Here is an 11,874-nt window from a genome sequence, read left to right as displayed (position 1 = left end):
CCAATACTAGCAATGATAGGGATTGGAATATTAAATAACATTTATAGTAAGTATAGTATTTAAAAAAGGGTAAAACGATATAACAAGAAAAGATAACAAGCAGAATAATACATCTTCAAATACAACTAATTAGAAAATGGCTTTTTGGCGGGCAATTGTTGTTTTGGCGGAAGGTTGTTGGGGTTGGTCCTGTGTTCTCCCTGGCGTCCTTTCCCCCTTGCGGCAGGTGTGGGAAGTGGGTGCGTTTGCACGCTCGGCCCATTTCCTCCGCAGTCAACCATGTGGTGTACATTTTTGTGTTTGGAAAGGTGCGGTGTTAATTGAGTGAGAGGGGAAATGGTTGCATATCCTAGAGCCGACGGGTGTCTATGAGCAGGGGTAGTGAGGGAGAGCTTTCAATTTTGTGTAGATGAGGGATATACTGTACATAGCTAAATATAGTATACATCTAATTTTTTAAAAATTGTCCTATCATGATGGAAAGATCCCCAACCCTATATCCTGGACACCCACCTGAGTGACCCATACACCAAAGAGAAGTTCCCATCTCTTTTATGGACCTGCTGTGAGTATGCAGCCTAAACAGAGAAATAAATGCGGTCAGAGACCTACTTGAGCAGCACCGCCCCCTCAAGATTCTGAGCCTGCCTGGCAGGGTTGGTCCTACAAAGCCAGAGCCCCCTGATGGGAGAGCATTATATACAAGGAAATTCTCAAAGCTGCTAATGAGAACCTTGACGACCTTTTACCTAGCCGGTGGGGATTCCGGTGGGGTACCCCCACCCAGGTAGTGGCAGTGCTGGCAACACTGGCTGCAGTAACCCATGGGGAGGGGGTCACACTCGGACAATCAGAGAGGGGGTTTATCATTGTGGCCCAGGTGGCACAAAATAATCAAAGGTCTGACTGCACGGAGATGCTTGGGAAAAATGGTTACAACGGGGGACCAGAGTGTTTGTGTCTCAGGTGAAGAGGGTGGATCTGATCTCCATCACCTAGGACTTGACATAAAATAAGTAGAATAATCAAATCTGACATTGTTGTCAATTTCTGCTCAATCTTGCATGCTTTCTCAATCAGCTGTAACTGTATGTGCACTCGTAAATCAGGTCCTTTCTTGAGTTGGGCTCTGGGATATAACAACGGTTGAGTATCTGATTTTATGGTGGATTGTGGAGGAGGGGGGATGAGTGTGTTGAAGTATGTGAGTATGTGCGTGTGTGTTTGGCCGGCATCTGTTGTGGGGGTGGGGATGTTGGGGGGGTGGGGGGTGGGGGGGGTATGGGATGGACCGCGGTAATTATTTGCTAGGATAATAATTGCTTGTCAATAAATTAAATGTAATACAATGGCAATCCGGGTTATATGTTAAAATCCTACGTATGAAATGCCAACATTATTACGCATATTTATTGATAATGATGGAAAATAAGATATGCAAGATATTTGAATTGTCACGCCCTGGCTCTGGGGACTCTTATATGTTGAGCCAGGGTGTGGATTTTCAATGTGTGATTTTCTATGTTGTGTTCTAGTTCGTGTTTTCTATGTTGGCCAGGGTGGTTCCCAATCAGAGGCAGCTGATTCTCGTTGTCTCTGATTGGGAACCATACTTAGGCAGCCTGTTGGCACTAGTTATTTGTGGGATCTTGTTCTGTATAGGTTTGTGTTGGTGAACCTTTAGACTTCACGTATCGTTTTGTTCATGTTGTAAAGTACTCATTAAAAGATGTACGCCTATCACGCTGCGCCTTGGTCCGCTTCATCATGTGACGATCGTGACATGAATAGATACAGTGGGGGGAAAAAGTATTTAGGTCAGCCACCAATTGTGCAAGTTCTCCCACTTTAAAAGATGAGAGAGGCCTGTAATTTTCATCATAGGTACATGTCAACTATGAAAGACAAAATGAGAAAAAAAATTCCAGAAAATCACATTGTAGGATTTTTAAGGAATTTATTTGCAAATCATGGTGGAAAATAAGTATTTGGTCAATAACCAAAGTTTCTTAATACTTTGTTATATACCCTTTGTTGGCAATGACACAGGTCAAACGTTTTCTGTAAGTCTTCACAAGGTTTTCACACACTGTTGCTGGTATTTTGGCCCATTCCTCCATGCAGATCTCCTCTAGAGCAGTGATGTTTTGGGGCTGTCGCTGGGCAACACGGACTTTCAACTCCCTCCAAAGATTTTCTATGGGGTTGAGATCTGGAGACTGGCTAGGCCATTCCAGGACCTTGAAATGCTTCTTACGAAGCCACTCCTTCGTTGCCCGGGCGGTGTGTTTGGGATCATTGTCATGCTGAAAGACCCAGCCATGCTTCATCTTCAATGCCCTTGCTGATGGAAGGAGGTTTTCACTCAAAATCTCACGATACATGGCCCCATTCATTATTTCCTTTACACGGATCAGTCGTCCTGGTCCCTTTGCAGAAAAACAGCCCCAAAGCATGATGGTTCCACCCCCATGCTTCACAGTAGGTATGGTGTTCTTTGGATGCAACTCAGCATTCTTGTCCTCCAAACACGACGAGTTGAATTTTTACCAAAAAGTTCTATTTTGGTTTCATCTGACCATATGACATTCTCCCAATCCTCTTCTGGATCATCCAAATGCACTCTAGCAAACTTCAGACGGGCCTGGACATGTACTGGCTTAAGCAGGGGGACACGTCTCGCACTGCAGGATTTGAGTCCCTGGCGGCGTAGTGTGTTACTGATGGTAGGCTTTGTTACTTTGGTCCCAGCTCTCTGTAGGTCATTCACTAGGTCCCCCCGTGTGGTTCTGGGATCTTTGCTCACCGTTCTTGTGATAATTTTCACCCCACAGGGTGAGATCTTGCGTGGAGCCCCAGATCGAGGGAGATTATCAGTGGTCTTGTATGTCTTCCATTTCCTAATAATTGCTCCCACAGTTGATTTCTTCAAACCAAGCTGCTTACCTATTGCAGATTCAGTCTTCCCAGCCTGGTGCAGGTCTACAATTTTGTTTCTGGTGTCCTTTGACAGCTCTTTGGTCTTGGCCATAGTGGAGTTTGGAGTGTGACTGTTTGAGGTTGTGGACAGGTGTCTTTTATACTGATAACAAGTTCAAACAGGTGCCATTTATACAGGTAACGAGTGGAGGACAGAGGAGCCTCTTAAATAAGAAGTTACAGGTCTGTGAGAGCCAGAAATCTTGCTTGTTTGTAGGTGACCAAATACTTATTTTCCACCATAATTTGCAAATAAATTCATTAAAAATCCTACAATGTGATTTTTTTTCTCAATTTGTCTGTCATAGTTGACGTGTACCTATGATGAAAATTACAGGCCTCTCTCATCTTTTTAAGTGGGAGAACTTGCACAATTGGTGGCTGACTAAATACTTTTTTCCCCCACTGTATATATTTTTAAATAGTTATATATAGAGGTGACAGCATTGGAAATGCTTTTGGTGGTTAATCTGCTTCTGTTTTGTGCCTTTCTGGGCCCTAGGGATCCGGAGGGATGTGGGTGGGATGCCGATCACTGGGATGACGGCTCAACTTGGGATGGGGAGGGGCTTTAGCAGGGAATTAGTGGAGAACAATTGAAGGGATACTTAGTAGTTTTAGTTTTGGGGCTGTCGCTGGGCAATACGGACTTTCAGCTACCTCCAAAGATTTTCTATTGAGTTCAGGTCTGGAGACTGGCTAGGCCACTCCAGGACCTTGAGATGCTTCTTATGGAGCCACTCCTTAGTTGCCCTGGCTGTGTGTTTCAGGTCGTTGTCATGCTGGAAGACCCAGCCACGACCCATCTTCAATGCTCTTTCTGAGGGAAGGAGGTTGTTGGCCAAGATCTCGCGATACATGGCCCCATCCATCCTCCCCTCAATATGGTGCAGTCGTCCTGTCCCCTTTGCAGAAAAGCATCCCCAAAGAATGATGTTTCCACCTCCATGCTTCACTGTTGGGATGGTGTTCTTGGGGTTGTACTCATCCTTCTTCTTCCTCCAAACACGGCGAGTGGAGTTTAGACCAAAAAGCTCTATTTTTGTCTCATCAGACCACATGACCTTCTCCCATTCCTCCTCTGGATCATCCAGATGGTCATTGGCAAACTTCAGACGGGCCTGGACATGCGCTGGCTTGAGCAGAGGGACCTTGCGTGCGCTGCAGGATTTTAATCCATGACGGCGTGATGTGTTACTAATGGTTTTCTTTGAGACTGTGGTCCCAGCTCTCTTCAGGTCATTGACCAGGTCCTGCCGTGTAGTTCTGGGCTGATCCCTAACCTTCCTCATGATCATTGATGCCCCATGAGGTGAGATCTTGCATGGAGCCCCAGACCGAGGGTGGTTGACCGTCATCTTGAACTTCTTCCATTTTCTAATAATTGCGCCAACAGTTGTTGCCTTCTCACCAAGCTGCTTGCCTATTGTCCTGTAGCCCATCCCAGCCTTGTGCAGGTCAACAATTTTATCCCTGATGTCCTTACACATCTCTCTGGTCTTGGCCATTGTGGAGAGGTTGGAGTCTGTTTGATTGAGTGTGTGGACAGGTGTCTTTTATACAGGTAACGAGTTCAAACAGGTGCAGTTAATATAGGTAATGAGTGGAGAACAGGAGGGCTTCTTAAAGAAAAACTAACAGGTCTGTGAGAGCCGGAATTCTTACTGGTTGGTAGGTGATCAAATACTTATGTCATGCAATAAAATGCAAATTAATTACTTAAAAATCATACAATGTGATTTTCTAGATTTTAGATTCCATCTCTCACAGTTTAAGTGTACCTATGATAAAAATTACAGACCTCTACATGCTTTGTAAGTAGGAAAACCTGCAAAATCGGCAGTGTATCAAATACTTGTTCTCCCCACTGTAGATGGCAATAAAAACTGTAACATAGAGGCTCAGAATAAATTAGAGGAAAAACTAAAAGAAATGGAGAAACTTATTCAAGAAAGATCAAGTGTAATTTATTATAAAAATAAAACAAACTGGATGGAATATGGGGAAAAATGCACCAAATTATTTTTTAATCTTCAAAATAGGAATGCTACCAAATGTAATTTAATGAAATTGGTTAAAATTGATGGAGTAACCCATGATTCACCAAATGATATTTTGAAGGAGGAAACAAGATACTTTAAGCATATGTTTTCGTTTCAGTTGCCTCCATCTCCTCTAACTGAAGCTAATTGTAGAGTTTTTTTTTCCATTGACAATGTAAAATTAACAGCCATACAAAAAGACTAATGTGAAGGTGAAATTACAGAGGAGGAACTTCTGGATGCAATTAAAGACTTTAAGTCTGGGAAAACTGGCATACCAGTCGAAGTATACCAAACCTTTTTTGATATACTAAGAGGACCGCTATTAGCATGTTTTAACCACTCCTACAGTGAGGGAAAAAAGTATTTGATCCCCTGCTGATTTTGTATGTTTTTCCACTGACAAAGACATGATCAGTCTATCATTTTAATGGTAGGTTTATTTGAACAGTGAGAGACAGAATAACAACAAAAAAGATCCTGAAAAACGCTTGTCAAAAATCGTATAGATTGATTTGCATTTTAATGAGGGAAATAAGTATTTTACCCCTCTGCAAAACATGACTTAGTACTTGGTTGCAAAACCCTTGTTGGCAATCACAGAGGTCAGACGTTTCTTGTTGTTGGCCACCAGGTTTGCATACATCTTAGGAGGGATTTTGTTCCACTCCTCTTTGCAGATCTTCTCCAAGACATTAAGGCTTTGAGGGTGACGTTTGGCAACTCAAACCTTCAGCTCCCTCCACAGGTTTTCTATGGGATTAAGGTCTGGAGACTGGCTAGGCCACTCCAGGACCTTAATGTGCTTCTTCTTGAGCCACTCCTTATTGCCTTGGTCGTGTGTTTGGGGTCATTGACATGCTGGAATACCCATCCACGACCCATTTTCAATGCCCTGGCTGAGGGAAGAAGGTTCTCACCCAAGATTTGACGGTACATGGCCCGTCCATCGTCCCTTTGATGTGGTGAAGTTGTCCAGTCCCCTTAGCAGAAAAACACCCCCAAAGTATAATGTTTCCACCTCCATGTTCGACGGTGGGGATGGTGTTCTTGGGGTCATAGGCAGCATTCCTCCTCCTCCGAACACGGCGAGTTGAGTTGATGCCAAAGAGCTCGATTTTGGTCTCATCTGACCACAACACTTTCACCCAGTTCTCCTCTGAATCATTCAGATGTTCATTGGCAAACTTCAGACAGGCCTGTACATGTGCTTTCTTGAGTAGGGGGACCTTGCGGGCGCTGCAGGATTTCAGTCCTTTACGGCGTAGTGTGTTACCAATTGTTTTCTTGGTGACTATGGTCCCAGCTGCCTTGAGATCATTGACAAGATCCTCCCGTGTAGTTCTGGGCTGATTCCTCACCGTTCTCATGATCATTGCAACTCCACGAGGTGAGATCTTGCATGGAGCCCCATGCCGAGGGAGATTGACAGTTCTTTTGTGTTTCTTCCTTGGAGAGCTCTTTGCTCTTGGCCATGGTGGAGAGTTTGGAATCTGATTGATTGCTTCTGTGGACAGGTGTCTTTTATACAGGTAACAAGCTGAGATTAGGAGCACTCCCATTAAGAGTGTGCTCCTAATCTCAGCTCGTTACCTGTATAAAAGACACCTGGGAGCCAGAAATATTTCTAATTGAGAGGGGTTCAAATACTTATTTCCCTCATTAAAATGCAAATCAATTTATAACATTTTTGACATGCGTTTTTCTGGATTTTTGTGTTGTTATTCTGTCTCTCACTGTTCAAATAAACCTACCATTAAAATTATAGACTGATCATGTCTTTGTCAGTGGGCAAATGTACAAAATCAGCAGGGGATCAAATACTTTTTTCCCTCACTGTATATATATATAAACATGGGGGATTGGAAGTGATGCAGACAATTACATTGATGGAAGTTACAATCTGTCTGCAATATTAGACTGATCTACCCCCCCCCCCCAAAAAATAAATAACTGTTTGCGATAGTTGGCTGGGCTGTCAATGATGGATGCCCTGCAGATGTTCCCAGGTACATCTCATTATGCTGTGTACATTGAAGAGGTTCCCATCTAAAGGTCATAGAGGACATCACAGATGAAATACTTCTATTAACACGGAATCCAGTGTTCAGCAGCAAAGTGAACTCTTGCTGGATTCAAAAAGGCTCCTTGTGTGTGTCCCAAATAGCACCCTATTCTCTATATAGTGCACTCCCTTTGACCTGGGCCCATAGGTGCCATTTGGGACACAGTCCTCAGCAAGGCAGGTCAATGATTGCATATCAAAGCCTTTTGGAATTTTATTCTGTTGGGCTTTACGGAAAAGTGGCCAGAAAAAAGCCATTGCTTAAAGAAAAAAAAAGAAAACACGTTTTTGCCAAAAGGCATGTGGGAGACTCCCCAAACATATGGAAGAAGGTACTATGGTCAGATGAGACTAAAATTGAGCTTTTTGGCCATCAAGGAAAACGCTATGTCTGGCGCAAACCCAACACCTCTCATCACCCCGAGAACACCATCCCAACAGTGAACATGGTGGTGGCAGCATCATGCTGTGGGGATGATTTTCATCGACAGGGACTGTAAAAAACACCATTTCAAATTTTGCTACATGAGACCGAATCTAGACGGTCGGTCACTTATGTTATTTGTATTTATTATGGATCCCCATACTCTTCCTGGGGTCCGGCAAATTCAAGGCAGTTATACAATTTTAAAAACATTACAATACATTCATAACATATTTCACAACACACTAAGTGTGTGCCCTCAGGCCCCTACTCCACTTCCACATATCTACAACACAAAATCCATGTGTACGTGTGTATACGCATGCGTCTGTGCCTATGTTTGTGTTGCTTCACAGTCCCCGCTGTTCCATAAGGTGTATTTTTTATCTGTTTTTTTAATCCGATTCTACTGTTTGCATCAGTTACCTAATGTGGAATAGAGTTCCATGGAGTCATGGCTCTATGTAGTACTGTGCACCTCCCATAGTCTGTTCTGGATTTGGGGAATGTGAAGAGACCTCTGGTGGCATGTCTTGTGGGGTATGCATGGGTGTCTGCGCTGTGTGCTAGTAGTTTAAACAGACATCTTGGGCTTTCAACATGTCAATACCTCTCACAAATACAAGTAGTGATGAATGCAATCTCTCCCCCACTTTGAGCCAGGAGAGATTGACATGCTCTCTGTGTACATCCAAGGGCCAGCCGTGCTGCCCTGTTCTGAGCCAATTGCAATTGCAAGTCCCTTTTGTGGCACCTGACCACACAACTGAACAGTAGTCCAGGTGCAACAAAACTAGAGCCTGTAGGACCTGCCTTGTTGATAGTGCTGTTAAGAACGTAGAGTAGTACTTTATTATGGACAGACTTCTCCCCATCTTAGCTACTGTTGTATCAATATGTTTTGACTATGACAGTTTACAATCCAGGGTTACTCCAAGCAGTTTAGTCACCTCAAGTTGCTCAATTTCCACATAATTTATTATAAGATTTAGTTGAGGTTTAGGGTTTAGTGAATGATTTGTCCCAAATACAATGCTTTTAGTTTTTGAAATATTTAGGACTAATTTATTCCTTGCCACCCAATCTGAAACTAACTGCAGCTCTTTAAGTGTTGCAGTCATTTCAGTCGCTGTAGTAGCTGACGTGTATAGTGTTGAATCATCTGCATACATAGACACACTGGCTTTACTCAAATGCATGTTGTTAGTAAAGATTGAAAAAAGTAAGGGGCCTATGTTTGGTACGGTTACATAAAACAGATGGTTACTTAAGGCAAAACAAAAGTAGGGTGGTTGGTAAGGGTGGGCGTATAACTTGAACATCTAGCAACCCAATGGTTGCGAGTTTGAATCTTATCACAGAAATCTTTAGTATTTTAGCTAATTAGCAACTTTTCAACTACTTACTATTTTGTAGCTGCTCTGCAACTACTTAGCATGTTAGCTAACACTTGCCCTAACCCTAACCGTAACCCTTTTAGCTAACCCTTCCCCTAACCATTTAACCTAATTCCTTAACTTAACCCTAACCCCTAGCCTAGCTAACGTTAGCCAGCTAGCTAACGTTAGCCAACTAGCCACCTAGCTAGAATGCGTACCATATCAAATATTCTCCAAATTCGTAACATTTTGTACATTTTGCTAATTCGTAACATATAATATGAATTGTAATTCATAACATATCATACGAAATGGGTGATGGACATCCACAAATTAATACATACCATACAAAATGCAACATATCATACTAAATGGAGTGTCTCGGAATTACATACAGAATAATACGAATTGCTCTGAGACCAGGTTGGGAGAATATTGGGCAGAAGTGCATCATTTCAGCTAAATCTAGTGTATGGCAAAACATCCCAAATTTGAAGCTCATTTACTGCATTTATACACAATTTAAAAACTCTCAAAGGCAATCTGGAGAACAGCAAAAACTACCAAAATTGACTCCAGACATTATCAATCACCTTGTAGCTGTAGCTTCATTCACCTCAGTCAGTAGGGCACTTAACATTCTATGAACACATGTCATACAAGAATTAGCTGCCTGCAATGCACTAGCTCAGCACCGGGATTAAAACTGTTAAATTGCATCAATTCAAATCTGGTATTAGGAACAAAAGAGGTCAACACACGTCTTCTAAAATAGACTAGTATTTTAATTAATGGAAACACTTCAATGGTAAATATGATGTTCATATTTACGGGTCCACTGAAATACCACGCAGGGCACTCAGAAAACTAAGCCATTGTTATGAGTTCTTCTTAAAATACTCTGACAGAGATAGTTCCCGCTCCCTGCTGGCCAATCAGAGTAGAGACTGAGCGTGGTTTAGACTTACTCAGCCAATCGTTGGCGCACAGGCTGGTCCCAGACCCTTGGCGCTTCACTGTTGCCAGGTGTCTAGTCGTTTTGCAACTTATCCAGAAAGTCAGAACTTTTTGTAGTACACATGTCCTTGAGTATGATGGTTTAACAAAGAGGCAGTGTGTATGTGTCTGTGAGAAATACAAGTCTTATCTCATCCTACCCCCTAACGTTCCTCACATGAATCACAGCTTGTTATGTGAAACAATTTATATCAGTACAGTACAAACCTTTTATGTTTGATCATTAATGCATTCTTTCTAAGCTAGTCATCACATCTAGATCCCCACAAAACTCTAGTTTAGTTTCATGTCAAGTCAAACAGCAGTTACATAGTCAAAGCCATCTACTACAGCCATCTTCTGCAATGTGTTGATAAAAAGTCCAGCTGTTTCTGGCAGCTGCCTCGATGTGCTCTCCACGGAGAGGAAGAGGCGAAGCGAGAGGTTTCACTCTCGCCCAAATCTCTCAGTTTCTATAGGTTCATTTTGGACCTACACTTGTCGCCTGCCTTCCCGCCTTTGGGACAACGACACCCCCATTGTTAGGGCGGAGACATGAGCATCTCCGTTATATAGATCTCTGCTCTCCATAAAGCTAGCCAGCCATACAAACAGCCTTCCATCCTGCTCCTAGGCATCCGCATGGTCCTAAAGTCACCCATCCCAAAATGCAAAACTGCATTTGCCTTTCACCCATCCCAAAACGCTAAACTGCATTTGCCTTTCAATTGGGATTGGAATTATTTGTGACCGACCGGCTCGATTCGGTCTTATGTAGCAATATTAGAAATTGTGTTTTTTACACTGGATAAAAGTAGAGACTCAAAGCTAGAAAATTGTATATCATACACTACAGATGAGGAACAATGGGAACGTTATTCTGCTTTGAAAGTTGATCAACTTGTAACCTCACTTTTGAGAAAATGTGTCAGTCTTGACACCTTAATACTGCCATAAATTAGAGATAGGAGAATCTATCTCTGGCCCTGTAGTATGGTGAAAGGAATGTCCTTTGTTTCAGATACTTTTGCCGCCCAACAACATCCAACAATGAACATTGGGACAATATATTTCAACATCCAAACGTTGGGAATGATGAGAAATGGAATATGGAAAATTAATGTATATTTTGTGATGTCATTAAAAATGGTATAAAGGCATTATAACGAAAACATTGTGACTTGAAGAGCTTTTACACTGTGGATATCAGGCTTACATCATTTACCTTGTGTAGAAAATATCAAGGAGGAAGACAATGTTTTCCTGAAGATAGGAATGTGATTTTAGCTTTCCAACAAAATCATAGTGATAATAATACTTTTGCCTCGTAACTAGCCACGCCCGAAGGAGCTCAGAGAGCATGTCAGTATGACGGAAACGCCCCTCTTTACCAGAGTGCATAAAAGACTGAGATAAGAATTATCAGATCAGACTAGACGGACCTCAAGCTGCAGCTGTTGTCCATATTGGTCCCGACCCTGAAAATCAACACGAGGTGAAGACAACAAAGTTGCCTCCACTAACAATCAATGTTACGGCTGAGTAGCTGTTCAAAGTACTGTATCTAAGAAGGTGAATTTAAGTGGGACCATCCTGTTACTCTCTTCAAACCATCGTCTACTACACTGCTCTCATCACCCCACAGGGGATCATCGACACGGCTGATTAACCGTCCTCAGAAGACCACTTCCAGAACGAGTGAAAGTAAACAGACGACTAAGAAGAAGGACATTGTGACCTCTTGTGGACAATCTGAGCCTTACATCTGAGCCTTACATCTAAAAGGCCATCTGAAAAGAGAAGGCCCAATCGACCCTTCCCACGAAGGCCTGGGTCCAACAGAGACAACTAATACAAACACGTAAATACATGCATTACTTCTTACCAAACGGGCAGCAGTTCTGGCAAAGTATTAGGATTACTATGAGTTTAGGTCCATGTGTATCCAAGTGTTTTTCTCTCTCTGTCTGTCACGACTTCCTCCAATGC

Source organism: Coregonus clupeaformis, chromosome 2 (genome assembly GCF_020615455.1).
Source record: "Coregonus clupeaformis isolate EN_2021a chromosome 2, ASM2061545v1, whole genome shotgun sequence".
Lineage (NCBI taxonomy): Eukaryota > Metazoa > Chordata > Actinopteri > Salmoniformes > Salmonidae > Coregonus > Coregonus clupeaformis.
The sequence above is the reverse complement of the archived record's forward strand: the minus strand, read 5'-3'. Positions refer to the sequence as shown.